Source organism: Triturus cristatus, chromosome 4_1 (genome assembly GCF_964204655.1).
Source record: "Triturus cristatus chromosome 4_1, aTriCri1.1, whole genome shotgun sequence".
Lineage (NCBI taxonomy): Eukaryota > Metazoa > Chordata > Amphibia > Caudata > Salamandridae > Triturus > Triturus cristatus.
The window spans coordinates 1105545031-1105560339 of record NC_140585.1 but is presented as its reverse complement, the minus strand read 5'-3'; the positions used below and the strand labels follow the sequence as shown (position 1 = coordinate 1105560339).

The 15309-nt window shown below is 39.6% G+C and overlaps 1 protein-coding gene across 1 annotated transcript in view; it reads right to left on the bottom strand.

Annotated features, from left to right (window-relative positions):
- The window catches only part of LRRK2 (leucine rich repeat kinase 2), a 1602077-nt gene that overhangs the window by 222091 nt on the left and 1364677 nt on the right, over positions 1-15309 (bottom strand). The window lies entirely within an intron of this gene.

Here is a 15309-nt window from a genome sequence, read left to right as displayed (position 1 = left end):
AATTCTATATGTCCGGAACCCTCCATTGGATCTTTTTCGTTATGGTGTCAAAAAGGACAAGTACTTACTTTCGGCAATGCCTTATCTGGAAGAGACTCTATCAAAAATAAAAATTCTGAGTAAAATGTCCTCTGGGAATATTATTGATAAATCTAATTTACGTGAAATTCCTACACAGACAACAACGCCACTCATAAATTCATTATGCCACCACTTACGTGTTTGGTATTCACAGTGCTACCCAAGAATGAATGTGGAATAATGGATTTATGAGTGGCGTTGTTGTCTGTGTAGGAATTTCACGTAAATTAGATTTATCAATGATATTCCCAGAGGACATTTTACTCAGAATTTCTGTTTGAATCCTAGTCCTTTGGGTCACAAAGGGTTCCTCTCGTTTTTAAGAAGTCTTCTGCAAATCCGGTTGGTTAGAGAGGTGGTTCGGTTATATATAACCGGTGGTTTGGAGTTATCCATTATATTTGTAAATATGGATACTTTTAAGACCTTTGGTTTTTCGGAAGACCAATTTAATAAATTGATTAATCAAAATCCCTGCATCAATGGTAATACTAATACGATGAGTGGTGATCAGTTATTCAAACTACTTAATCTAAAGAAAAAACTCATCAGAACCGAGCTTCATGCCGAATTCTTAGTAGAGTATTTAAAATCAGGGGTTATTCCAATTGGACTTCGAGTGCGGAATAAACCAGGTCTTTTTATCAATAATGCCAAATTTCTAGAAACTTGGACATTAATAGCAAATCGCTGCAGCCGCGATTGGATCATTTTAATTATAGAAACGGCGCAGGAGGTTTTAATCATTGAAAAAAAGGAAATTGAAGAACTAGAAACTAAAATAAAGAGTAGCACTAGTTTAGAGGAGGCCAAAAAGAAGCTCGAGGAGTTAGAGCATGAAATTAGTGGATACAGGAAATATTTGATCAATAAAAAAACTAATAAATTGAAAAAAGATATAGAAAAATTTAATGTTGAAATTGTTTATCCATATCTCACATAAAGAATATCATAACCAGAAAAACCCTCGCTGGGAAAAACCCCACTGGCAACGACCTGTTTATTTCAGAGGAAAAAATCAGCGAGTTACTTTCTCTGAAACATCCGGGTCTAGTAGCGAAGAGGAGGACTACAATGGGAATCATCAAGGTAGAGAAGGAAGCAATTCAGAGCCAGAGTCTTTTTTAGGTCAAAGACAAAGGAGGGGCCAGAGAAACTTTCGAAACAGTTACAGGGGAAACCAAGGAAACCAAGGGAGGGCATACCCCCAACAAGATCAAGGCAGGAATTATCTCCAACAGGATCAAGGCAGGAATTATCCACAGCAGGATTACCTAAAAACACGCAATCAGAGGTATTGGAGGTAAATAAATTCCCAATTATCAATTTCTCAAGTAGAACTTTATCTACCACTGAAATACAAGTCTTAGAAAAGGGATTTAGTTTTGCCCCGAGTGCGGCTCTTAATAAATTTGATGTTGGTAAAAGACCTAAAAGCATTTTTTAGAAACGTCAGGCTAAGAAGGTCTTTTGAGAATAGAGAATGTTTGCCCTCCACTAATGTATCAGGTCTCAAACCAAAATCCACTTTCACTCCTTCTTTGAATTCTGTAGATAAGAACATTGAGATTTTTGAAAAAGTAACGGAAATAGAGCTTAGGAGTATTTTTAATCATCCTAATAATATGAGAATAAATAATAATAATCTATCAAGGCTCCAGAGAGACGCACTTAAATCTCTTCAAAATGATAATAATATCACTATCAAACCCGCCGATAAAGGGGGTGGGATAGTGATATTTGATACAAGTTTCAAGTTTATTTTATTATGATAAGGAACTCTTTATGAGGTCCACATAAAACAACATATACATGCAAAACAAAAAATACATAATACATTATTCCATCACAATTACTCGAGACATCTTAATACAGGTCCAAAAAACATTTTAAAAAGTTGTACAGTTTAAAAGCAAACATTTCATTAGGGGGATTAATCAAGGCTGCCTTAAATGAAGAAGCAGATAATATGTTGAGTTGTAAGCAAATTGGTCTTAACCATCTACGCCTGCAAGACATCAGTGCAGGACAAACAAACATGACATGATCTAAGTCCTGATCATACAATTGACAAAGATCACAGCATGCCGAATGACCATACCAGCTGGCATGTAGAGCTTTCAGGGGAAGCAAATTATGTCTTAATAAGAACACAAGGCGCCTGACGCCATGGGAAATGTTCCAAAACATATACGATTGAGCTTTCCGCAGGGTATAAGAATCAATAACAGGCGTACCACCTCTTTTCGCTAAACAGAAGTCTCTATCCTGACAAAACCCCAATTCCCAAGAGGCTGACTTCAGAACAGTTTTTAATTGATGAGAGGATAATAGAAATAAAGTCTCCTCATCCAATTTCAATTGCAACACGGCAAATCTGAAGTTTTTTACAATCAGGGAGAAATCATTAAAAGATCCTAGTAATTCATTTTTTATAAGATCTCTTAAGGTATTAGGTTCACCTTTAGATAGAGCTACTACCCAACGTATTATACTTGCCAGACCTTGAACCCAACTGCTACGTAAACCCAATTCCTGTCTCAGGGAAGCAGTCGAATTTGCTGTACCTACAGACATTAAACTGCGTAAAATTTTCCCTTCCACAGGGTTTAAAAAACTCCACTTTTTTACATCAATTAACTCAATTCCGTATAACAGGGAGGCCGGAACTTTCGCTCTGAAAACATCTAAAAGAATAGAAAAATGCCTTCTACCTGTGGCTTTATACAGGGAAACTAAACTCTTTCCCTGACAAATAGCCTTCCGAGAGTTATTGTCAATGTGTAGTTTGTCACTTAAATTATAAGTGACAATTTTACCTAGGAAGGTGTATGATTTCACACATTCCAGTTTTTTCCCCCCCACAACCCATGGATAATTAAGGCATTTAGACTTCTTTCTGCCAGAAAAGCAAATCACTTTGCTTTTTGCCGTATTTATTGATAGGAAATGACTTTCCGCAAATTCAGAGAGTGCTTGCAACCGATTGTTCAGGCCCTTTGGGGTGAGATCCAAAATTAGGATATCGTCTGCATACATAAGGCATGCAATTGGAACACCACCCAAGGACGGGGCAATACCGGCGCAATCGGAAAGTGTGACGGGTAAATCAACCGTATACAAGGAAAATAGCAATGGAGCCAAAAGGCAACCTTGCTTCAACCCATTGGAAGTGGGAATTAATTTAGATACACCACGTTCACCTCCAAGTAGAACTCTGCACCAGGTGTCAGAGTAAAGGGCGCGAATTAACTTGATCAGGGATGGGGGCATACCTAAGTTAAATAACTTTCTCCACAGCAAAATTCTATCTACTTTATCAAAGGCGGTGGAGAAGTCAATAAAGGCGCCATATACCTGACCACCACGGATTTTCACATATTTTTCATTAATAACTTGCAATGCAGTCAGGTTATCTAAAGTTCCATGATTTTGTCTAAAACCTGTTTGCTCCATGGGAAGAATTTTATGTTCAGATACCCATTGATTCATTAAAGTAAGCACACATTTTGCGAAAACCTTACCAATGGCATCAAGCAGAGCGATTTGACGGTAATTTTGCGGTAGATCTCTTGCCCCTTTTTTATATAAAGGGACAATAATACTTCCTTTCCAGGAGGGGGGGACTGTTCCATTAGAAAAACAAAATTTAAACACTGGAAAGAGTATTTTACTCCAAAGTTCACTCTGGTGTTTTAATATTGAAATTGGGATTTTATCAGGGCCCATCGCACCAGAGGAACGCATATTCTTAATGGCATATTCAATTTCCTTTTCCGTTGGACAGTCAAGTATACGTGAGACATTATCAGATTCAACATTAAAAACTTGAGAATTGTTATTACTGTACAACTTCTCGATATAAAGAACCCACACCTGTTCCTCAATGGCAATAGGCGTAGGACTGGCTCTAGTACCACAGCCTTTGCCAATTAAGGACCAGAATGTCTTGGCTTGGCCATTATAAGAAGCTTCCCTCAGTTGAATCCAGAGGGCATCTTCCTTAGAACGTTTTAAACGGGCCTTAAGTCTAACTCTCCTTCTTTTTAAGATAAACAACTTAGACTTAGCTTCTTGGGTAAAGAATAAAAATTGTCCCCTTACCACTTTGTTTATTTCTCTATTTAAAGCCCGTAGAGGATGAGGGACTACGAGGGATTGTTTCACACCTGGTTTCTTTTTTGCGCTAGCGGTTACAGAATCTAAAAAATTGAAAAAACTTAACAGCACTCTCCCTTCCCAGAGGGGTAAATTCTCAACAGTAAAATACAAAAGAGGCACTACATTTTCAATAGTACAAGGGTTCCAAAAACATTTCCCAGAGCTGGAATCAAAATTCACAAGATCTGTATCCAGACTCCACGGATCCACTTTCTGAAGATTAACAGAAACAGAAAGCATCAATGCATTATGGTCACTAAGAATAGACTCAATGACCTTCATATCCTTTAGTAGGTGAAAACCGGCATAATCTACCATGATAAAATCAATAATAGATTTTCCCTTATTAGATTTACGAGTATAAGCTGCCGGGGTGTCAGACGGAAGCCTCCCGTTTACTATTAAGCATTCAACTTTAAGTAAACCATCTAAGATAAGTTTACCTCTTTTGTTAGTTTTAATTTTAGACGGAAACTGGGCAGGAGGAATATTCAGAGACTCTTCCAATTGAATATTTCTAAACAACTCCAACCCACAGGTAGATATATTACAATTTAGGTCCCCAAACATTAACACATGCGGAGTTGGGGAGACATCTAACGCTTTAGTTAAAAAAGTGAACACATTTTTTAAACCAGTATTAAAACTACAATTGGGGGGAATATAAATATTAACCACAATCAACAATCTATTAGGGCAATCCTCAAATACATCTTTTAGGGTTATTGCTACAGTGATATTTGATACAGATGACTATAGGAAAAGGATGTTGGAATTATTGGAAATTCCAGAACATTATATTAAAGTCCCACACAGTAGGTTAGGAAAACTTAAGAAAGATATTGAGGTACTTTTGAATAGAGCAAGAAATGAGGAATGGATATGTGAGGATGAGTATAGGTTTCTGTGCAATGATTCTCCAATTACACCAGCTATATATGGGCTACCTAAGGTCCATAAAAATCAAAGAGATCCCCCAATGAGGCTAATTGTTAGTAGTATTGGATCTCTCTTAGAACCGCTGAGTAAGTATGCGGATTGTTTTATAAAGCCTTTAGTCCAACAACAGGTATCTTACCTGAAGGATTCTGCACATGCTATTTCAATTTTTGAAGGTAGGATGTTTAACAGGGTGACCCAGGTCTTGGTCACCCTGGACATTGAGGCACTATATACAAACATACCCCAAGATGACACCATCACAGTGGTAGGGGCCCTGTTGGAAAGGACAGATCTTCATAGTGGCAGCATGGAGTTCATCCTAAATTGTATCACTATGGGGTTAAAAAACAATTTGTTTTTATTTGAAGAAGATTTATTCCAACAGGTGAGCGGGACCAGCATGGGAGCCAAGTGTGCTCCTAGTCTGGCCTGCCTGTATGTAGGGGAATTTGAAATGAAGCATGTCTTCAATGAAGCGGCGCCTTTTTTTGAGAACGTTAGTGGGTGGCGCCACTTCATTGATGACATTGTTTTCATTTGGGAAGGAAGTGAAGAACAATTAGAGGAGTTCATTATGTGGCTGAACTTGGGGGACCCTAATTTAAGGTTTACAGCTCAATATAGCAAGGATAGAATTAATGTTCTAGATATTAGCATTAAAGACAACAATGGAAGTCTAGCAGTGGAACTTTATACTAAGCCGACTGATAAAAATACTCTTTTACACTACGGAAGTTTCCATCCCAAAGCCCAAAGGGATAATATTCCCTTTGGGCAGTGTTTACGGCTGCGGAGAAATTGTTCATCTATACAGGACTTCAATAAACATTCAGATATGCTTAAACTCAAATTGAAGGATCGAGGCTATCCTAGAAAACTTATTAACCAATCATATAAATGAGCCAAGTATTACGATCGGGAGTACATGTTAGACCAAGGAAGAACAAAAAACACTGAATCAAACATAGAGAAATTAGTGTTTGTAAGCCAGTTTTCTGAATGTAGCAATAAAATTAAAAATATTGTAAATAAAAATTGGAAGATTGTAAATGATGGCCAGGAAGTGAAATTGGAGAAATCCCTATTTGCATTTAGAAAAAATAAGAATGTTAGGAACTCTCTGGTGAACACTTATAGAGACTGCAAAAAAGACTGTCCAGTTACATTACATGGGACGAAAGCAGTTGGAAAGTTTCAATGTGGCATGTGTTCGATTTGTGAACACTGTGTGGTGGGAAAGAAGTTAAATTTTAATGGCCATGAAATTATTTGCAACAGTTTGAATAATTGTCGAAGTAAAAATTTGATTTATCTCCTAACGTGCCCTTGCGGTCTAGGGTACATTGGAGAGACAGGTCGTGAACTTCGACTAAGGGTGCTAGAACATAAATCGGCACTTAGAACAAATAAAGAGAATGCACCTTTGACTGAACATTTTTATAAAATGAAACACAGTGCAATGACTTCCGTTGGTTTATATTGGAAAAAATCACAGGTAACAAAAGAGGAGGCGACTTAGACAAGAAAAGAAAGCTGAGGGTACAGTGGTATATCTGTAAATTCAATGCTGTGCTCAAGGGACTTAATTCTAGAGAAGATTGGATGTCCATTATTGTATAACATCGTTCTCTTCCTCTATAGGACATAGTTATGATCATGGTTCTGAATGACTATGTTGTTAGCATTGTTAGTATTTTTAGGGTTTTACATATTTAATAATTTTTTTGGTAGGGTATTATTATTATTTTTATTTTTATTTTTAAATAAAAAAAAGTAGACCAATATGGGATTAAGATGCGATTGCTGAGTCGATTTGCGGGCAGTTGAGATAAAAAGAGCATTAGAAAATATGCATTAGAAAATATGCACTCAATAAAGTTTTTTGTATATAGGGATTAAAAAGATTTATATTTAAAAAAACAACTGATGCCTATGTGGACGTTAGTCATGTGTTTCCTATGCTTACGTGCACAGTGTAGTAAACAATAGGCGGGTATTTAAACATCGTTGCACGGCAAAGCGGTGTTTTGGAAACCGTTGGGAAAATTGAAGGCATACTGGCTCCATTTACGAGGTAAGCGAGGGACTGCAAAGGTTGGCAATAGTGCCAATATAAATACGTGATGATTATGATGTTTAGATACATATTAGTTTGTAAGGGCAGGGTGAGTGAATGTGTCTGGAAAATGATTTTAAGAGAATCTCCGGACAGTAACAGAGCTTCCATCAGTATACTCTGAGTTGGGCTATAAACATTTAGAGGTGGCAAATTTGTAACCAAATTAACTCCCTGATTAAGCACGGCCGATTAACAACTTTGCTGCATTTTTAATTAAATAGGCATCGTACGGCCGATTTACAGAGCAGGATATTAGAAAACATGCCCCCAATAAAGTTCATCAAAAAGAGGGAGGTAAAAAAACGACTGACACCCGCAGAACAAGGACGTGAGTCATGTGTTATTCACGCTCACGTCCGCATTGGTGGAAACAACAGGCGAGTATTTAAATAGAATTGCGTGTGAGAGCTGAGTTTGACTATCTGTTCGGTAAATCGAAGACTGCCCAGCTCCCTGTAGGAGGTAAGCATAGAAGTAGGAGTGTAGGCATTAGTGCGTCGATAATTACGGGATGGTTAAAACCGTGTAATGAACATGGAGGACTCTATAATAGCGTGGGGAGCCAGCATATTGATAAACGAACTGGAAAGGTAAGTTCCGACTATCACAGAGTAACCTGAAGCACATACTGAGAAAAATTTGAGATACTTAGAAATAGTAAGCTTGGAGTATTTTTAACTACACAGTGGTTTTTTGAAAAAACCTAATGATGTATTAAATCTGTAATTAGCTTATAATTAATTAGAAGGGTAATCTCCTTATTGTGTGTTTGTTTATTTTGGCAGCTCTACGAGGTCAATATAAATAAAAAAGACCCTTGAGAACTATAGGATTAAATATATGAGTAAGTTGTCATTTATGTTCAATTTCGTTTATTTATGGTTTAGCGTGTGTATTCATTCAAAAATATTCAGAGTGATTATTATTTTCATGTTTTTTATTTCGTAGATTGGACTTAAGGACCCGTTTTAAAACAAAATAGCAAACCATTATACATGTAGGGAGTCCGGCTAATGGTCAAACTATACTAGCAGACCTTGGGTAGGTTATGTCTAGTTTTTAGTTTTCAGCCAATCAGCGCCTAAATTTGAGAAATATTGTAGGTTTCCTTTTATATAATAAATTAAGGAATACCAAGTTAATTTTATTTTGATATAGGTGTAAGATATATAAAAATGGTGAGCATTGTTGAGAACTATAGATGAAGAAATACAGCACGAAGATAAACAAGAAGTGCTTATTTTATAAAAGACACTGCAGGAAGTAGGACTCAATCAATATAATCATGACCTTTTTAATATTAGATGAGTTTAATGACAAGGATTAATAATGTATTTTATGACAAATGACACCATTGTTGTGTCTCTTCTATGTAGCGTTGCAAGAGGAGAAATAAATCCCTGTTTGCGGACACGAGCAATTGGATCCATGTAGCAGTACCTAATTTACAAAGAATCAGGAAATTATAGGTAAGTGTTACATTAGCACATAGAGGTAGATTGTGCACATATAAAGGTATATGTAAGAATGAATTGGTGTGGAACCAAGGAGTAAAATGTTTGGTGTATGTGCAATAGGGGCACTGTGGGTATTAAGAACGTTGGTTGGTATCAAGGATTGTATAGTTGTCATATTTTTCGTCTGTCTTTGTACGGACAGGGTTATTAGATATAAGTGTTATGTTGTTCTTACTGACAGTAAGGTTTTTTTAAAAAAAAGAAACGTTTTTAAGATTACAATGTTGATATTGATGTAATGATGTATTTATAGCAACTACTGATTGACTATATGCTTTTATTGTAGATATTGTATGCATCGAGAGTATTATTTTTGTTGTCTTGAAAAATAATGTTCTACCATTATTATACCTTCGAAACGCGTCGACGCCTGTTTTCCACAAACTCACCGCTCTCAAGGCACCCTAAATATTGATGAACTTGGAATCATTGGGGTGTATCTTGATATAGACAGTGGTTGTGGTACCTAATGACAAAAATTTTAATGTCTTGGTCATCTCTTGGTTTATGTTTGTAATATCAACTGTGTCCTTTTCTTTTTCTTCTCTTTCCTTATGTTCCACATTTGTGGTTATATGGAATATTTTATACTGTGTTTTATAATTTTAATAAAGTCAGTACATTAATACAGCAACTGTAAGTCTTTGTGCCACCACTTACGTGTTTGGTATTCACAGTGCTACCCAAGAATGAATGTGGAATAATGGATTTATGAGTGGCGTTGTTGTCTGTGTAGGAATTTCACAAAAATTAGATTTATCAATAATATTCCCAGAGGACATTTTACTCAGAATTTCTGTTTGAATCCTAGTCCTTTGGTTCACAAAGGGTTCCTCTCGTTTTTAAGAAGAGACTCTATCAAGCCACAGATTCCTTACCTTTGAATTATCCCCCAAACTTTCTGTGAGCTGCAACCCTGTGTGCCGGTATGTGGTGTCATCAGCCCCATCCGCGTTGGAAGTGAAGTGCGCTATGCCTATTTAGACGCCACCCCAGCACGCTGAAGCCAGTTACTTTTCTGCACTTACCACGCCAGGAGTGAAAAGAAAAACCCTGTCCCTAGAAATCCGGTCACAGAGCGGGGAAGATGGGTTGGTCGATAAGGAATCTACGGCTGTATAGAGTCTCTACTAGATAAGTAAGTAACTTGTCCATCTGATAGTGACTTCTAGCAGAAGATTCCTTACCTTAGACTAGATACCCAAGCAATACAGAGGTGAATCTGCAAAACAATTACACACCAAAAAGTCCTGCAGGACCAAACGAGCAAGGTGCCTGTCCCAACGGACCAGACTGTCCAGGCAGTAGTGTTTTGTGAACGTGTGCAACGAAGCCCACGTTGCCGCCTGACAGATGTCCAGGACCAGGACTCTGTGTGCTAACGCAGTGGTCACAGCCTTGCTCTGGTGGAATTGGCACACAAACCCTAGGGGGTTGCTTCTTGGTCAATGCCTGGCACATTTTATTGCAGAGCACGATCCATCAGGAGATGGTCTGCTTCTGCACAGCCTTTCGCTTCTGCGCACCGACAGACCTCACAAATAGTTGGTCGTCCACCAGGAACTCTTTTGTGTGGTCACGGTAGGACAATAATGCTCTTTTTGGGTGCAGATGGTTAAGTCGCTCCTCTTCCTTAGAGGAATGTGGGGGAGCATGGAAAGTAGCGTGATGGACTGGCCTACATGAAAGTGAGTGCCGACTTTCTGTGGAAAGGAATCTATAGTTCCTAGAACCAGCTTGTCTGGGTAGATGTTAAGGTATGGAAGCATGGATGACAAATCTGAAGCTCCCTGACCCTTCAGGCAGATGTTATGGCCACCAGGAATGCCACCTTGATGGTAAGCAGTCTAAGAGGACAGTTGTGCAAATACTCAAAGGGAGTGCACATCAGAAATGTCAGAACGAGATTAAGGTCCCACTGAGGCATGATAAAGGGAGAAGGAGGAGAAATATATTGTAAATCTTTCAAGAACTTATTTACAATAAGATATTTAAAGAGGAAAGGCTAGTCAGGCAACTGCAGAAAGGGTTATATAGCAGAAGGACAACTCTCTAAGGCGCCCAGGACGGAGCCCTGCTGGGCAAGTAAAAGATTAAAGAGAAGAACTTGAGAAAGTGGAGCAGAAAGGGGGTAAACCTGCTTTTCTGCACACCATGCCACAAACTTGCCCCATATGGTAGACGCATACCGTTTTGGTAGAGGGACGCCTGGCTGGCAGAATAACATTGTACACTTCGGACGGAAGGTTGAAGGCTGTCAACTGTCACTGCTCAATCTCCATGCAAGATAGCGGAGTGTTGACAGAGTTGGGTAGAGAACCCACCCCTGTAATAGAAGATCCTTCCGAAGTGGCAGCCTGATCAGAGGGCAGATGGCCATGCTCAACATCTCGGGATACCAAACTCTTCAAGCCCAGTTTAGAGCCACAAGGATGACTTGGGCCTGTTTGTTCCTTATCTTCTGGAAAACTCTGGGTAGGAGTGGTATGGGGGAAAGGCATACAGGAGGCCTGACCTCCACTCGAAACAAAAAGCGTCTACAAGCGAGACCTGCTTTGGACACTCCAGCGCAGTACTGCTAACATTGCGCAATCTTAGTGGCGGCTTACAGATTTAACCAAGGCTCTCCCCACTGCTGAAAGAGACCTGGCACAACCTCTGGATGGATACACCATTCATGATCCGCTAGGCAGCTTCGGCTGAGTTTGTCCGCCCTGGTGTTCAGAGAGTCCACCAGGTGTTGAACCACCAGGGAAATTCCCTTATGTTGCAGTCATGTCCAGGGACACCGGGCCTCTTCACAAATGGTCCATGAGCCCACCCACCCTGTTTTTTGCACTACTGCATGGTGGTGTCGGTGAACACCTGCCCTAGCCTCCCCTTGATGGAGGGTAGAAAGGTTTTAAATGCCAGCCATATTGCCCAGAACTCCATAAGGTTGATGTGGAGTCCCGATTCCATTGGAAACCAAAGGCCTCTGATCTTCACCTCTCCTCCAGATGGCCGCCCCATCCCAGGAGTGACACATCAGTCACTACTGTGAGATCTGGTTGGGGAAGGGAGAGAGATCTTCCGCTGACCCAATCGTGATACGTTAACCATCACTGTAGACCACTTGTGCAGGTCACTCAGAGATCCTGACCGTGTCGGAGAAATTTCCCTAATGATGTCGGAGGATAATTTCATTGCAGAGGGCAATCTTGGTACTTTACATACTTACAATATCAAGTGGTAACTCTACATATTCAAAAGCCCTACAGGAATGGCAGGAAGAACTGGGGGTTGAAATAACAGGGGACCAATGGCTGTATTGCTGTGCTAGCACTAAAATTGTATCTTAGAACGGCAAACACCGTCTTATCCATTTTAAATTTCTACAGAGAGTGTATTACACACCAGAAGAGCTGTACAGAAATGGACTGAGAGCGGACGACAAGTGTGATAGATGTGGGACTGCAGGGGCACATTTCACACACCTGGCATGGGACTGCCCAGCACTCCACAAGTATTGGGCTGAGGTTATAGGAGCATTGCGGGTCATGACAGAGACGCACATTCCTACGACGCCACTGGTTGCAATACTGGGATACGTTGAGGCGCTGCCTAAAAGCGCTAGAAAATTGATAGCACTGGGAATATTAATAGCCAAAAGAAGGTTAGCCATGAGATGGATGAGCGGTCCAGTGCCTACACTCACAGAATGATGCACAGACTTAGCATATTGTAACACACAGTTTGATAACTATAATGCCCTCATACCGACACGTTGCAGCCTAAGAATATTTGGAAACCATATCAAGCTTACCTAGCTCGAAAAATTGCTGCAGAGACTGAGATGGGGACCCAAGATAGCACTGGGATCGGTTAGTGCTGGAAGCCCAAAAGGGGGCGAGTGTCGTATGGCGGGCACACAGTTCCAACATGATGTAATTAAAAGTGAAATGTGTAAAGTGGTTGGTGTGTGAGGTTGGGGTTACTCAGAAGCTGCAAGATGTAAATTTGCACATATGTACTACATTAAGACGAGATATGCTGCTTTCTATGTGTTTAATAGTTGTAAGGTAATGTCTCAGAAGATAGAATATATTGTTGAATGCTGAATGTAAGCATAAGCCGAAGTGTAGAGGGCTACTGAAACGTTGTTAAACCTGAAAATGAAAAATAAAGTTAAAAAAAAAAAATGATGTCTGAGAATAATTCTAAGGTAAAGAATCTGCAGCTAGACGTTTTTTATCAGATTTTCAAAAAAATAAAGTCTATTTTTATAAACTGGTGTTGGATTTCGTAGGTGTATTGTCCATTTCTTCTTCAATTGTTTTGGTGCTGTTTAAATGCTTTACACTTGTTTCTTTGTGTAAGCCTTGCTGCTCAGAGTCACAGTTACCCAGGGTTGAGCTAGAGGGCTTGACAAACGAAACCCAAGGGTCCTGAAGTGGTTGGAAGGAGTATTACACTGTGAGGTCGAACAACCACACCATATAATAGACCACATCTCCTCACAATAGTCATGCGGATCTCCCAAAGGGAATGTGAAGGGAGGATGAAAAGCAAGCTGGCATTTGCCACATTTCTCTATTTGTACCTAATCACCAACAGAACTGAGGACTATAACTTCTAAACTTTCTCTAATGCTGATGAACACACATGTAAGAAAGCACACACCTAAAGCATATGTAATAGCGCTGCTTTACTTTTGTCTCTCTAAAGAGTGGTTAGATTTTTCACGAAACAAATGATGAAAATAAAACAACATGTCCAAAAGCTGCAATTGAACATTCCCTGAGCCATCAGTGGAACTTGTAATTGTATCTAGAGTTTTGTAAGGCACTCGTACAACCAAAGGTGCCTTCCTGCTTTTCAAGTAGGCATCATCTAGACCTCATTGTTAGGACAAGGCCTTTCAAATGCTAATGTATCAGAACAAATCTAAAATGATTCTTATGATTTACGAAAGACTCTTCGTAAGTCATTTTCCCCATTCTTTTTCCTCTGGATTGTTAGCAAACTCATTTAGGTGTCTGCAGAATTGCATCAGTCCAAATAATCTGTGGCAATTTCAAAGGTTTTGGTTCAGTACTGCCCTGTCTTTACCAGTGCTGCCTATGAAACCTCAGTTTCTTCCACATCAACTATATTAGAGCAGGAGGCAGCATTACATTAGTCTCATATGGTCCGACCAAAGCCACCGACACCACCCTGAGGTTGGTGCATGACACAGGTGCCACCTGAATTACAGCACCTCTAGAGGGTGCACATGAGTGATACTGCTTGCCTAAAATGGCTAACATAGCTTACTAGAAAGCCGGAACTTGTTCAGAAACTGCACCGGGGGCGGAAGTCTCACCCATAGCTTAGGTTGAAGCTTCTCTTATTCCAGGATAGACTCAGATGAAAAGGAGTCTGAGTACTCTGGAAACACTTTTCTGTTTTTCTTAAAATCTCTGCAGAAATATGAAGAGGACTGCTTGTATTTTTGGCATTTCTTCTCTGGGAACCTTCCTTTTGGAAGCAAAGATTTGCACTTGCAGAAGCCATAAATAGCTTAGCCTCTCTCCCATGATGGCCTGGTGTATCACAGGACAAAGCTCACAAGTTGCCAACTTTTACCAAGAGTGAGGGTCTGTTGTCAACATTTGTCAACAACATTTAATGCAGGGTTTGAACCCTTAAGATTTTTTGGGACTAGGGGGTAGGGAGAGGCAGGGGTGTAAGGTCTCAAATGACAAGCGCTAGTAGAGGGTTAACCTAGAACTCCAGATCTCATGTCTGCACTAAGAAACACAACTGCTCAAGAATTACTATATTGAATCAAGGACATCACTAAACAATCAGCCTTGTGGATTCAAGGCTGCAGCTGAGCAGATGCAGTGACTTCCTGTGAAAAGTACTACTTCAAAATGTCCAGATCCAGACTGGTAATTGTTCATATCTGCAGGACGGAGCATGTGTTAGAAAATCATTCTCCACCACAGGGCCTTCACTGATATTCATGAAAAGTGAACTGAAGTGGAATTAAGTACAAGAGTGGAAAGAAGGAGTGCAATATCACCTAATGTTAACCAAATAGGACAGCAATGAAACTGGGCAACCTGGGAGTCTGGTCTGGAGTCTGAGTCTATACAGTACTGCCTTGTAAATGTATGGACTGGTCTACAAGCAGCTGCAGCAACAGGGACATTCTTAAGGAGATCTATGAGATCCTATTTTCCTGCTGTAGAATAGACATGGGGCGTCCTTCTTAGGGATTTGGTTGCCTTTGATTAATAGAATGATGGCTATGTGGCAGAAATGACTGGACCTCATCTTAAGAGGGAGGCATCTAGTACTGTGAGTATTTCTGAAAAGAAATTGCCATCATCATGTTTACTCTCCTTGTCCACAATGAGAAAGACTTTACAACTTCTACGGAAAGAGTCGAGCAGTCATCTTCTTTAGAATAAATTACCTTATTACAACCAACAGGAACTGACTAAAAGTCAAAAATTAAAA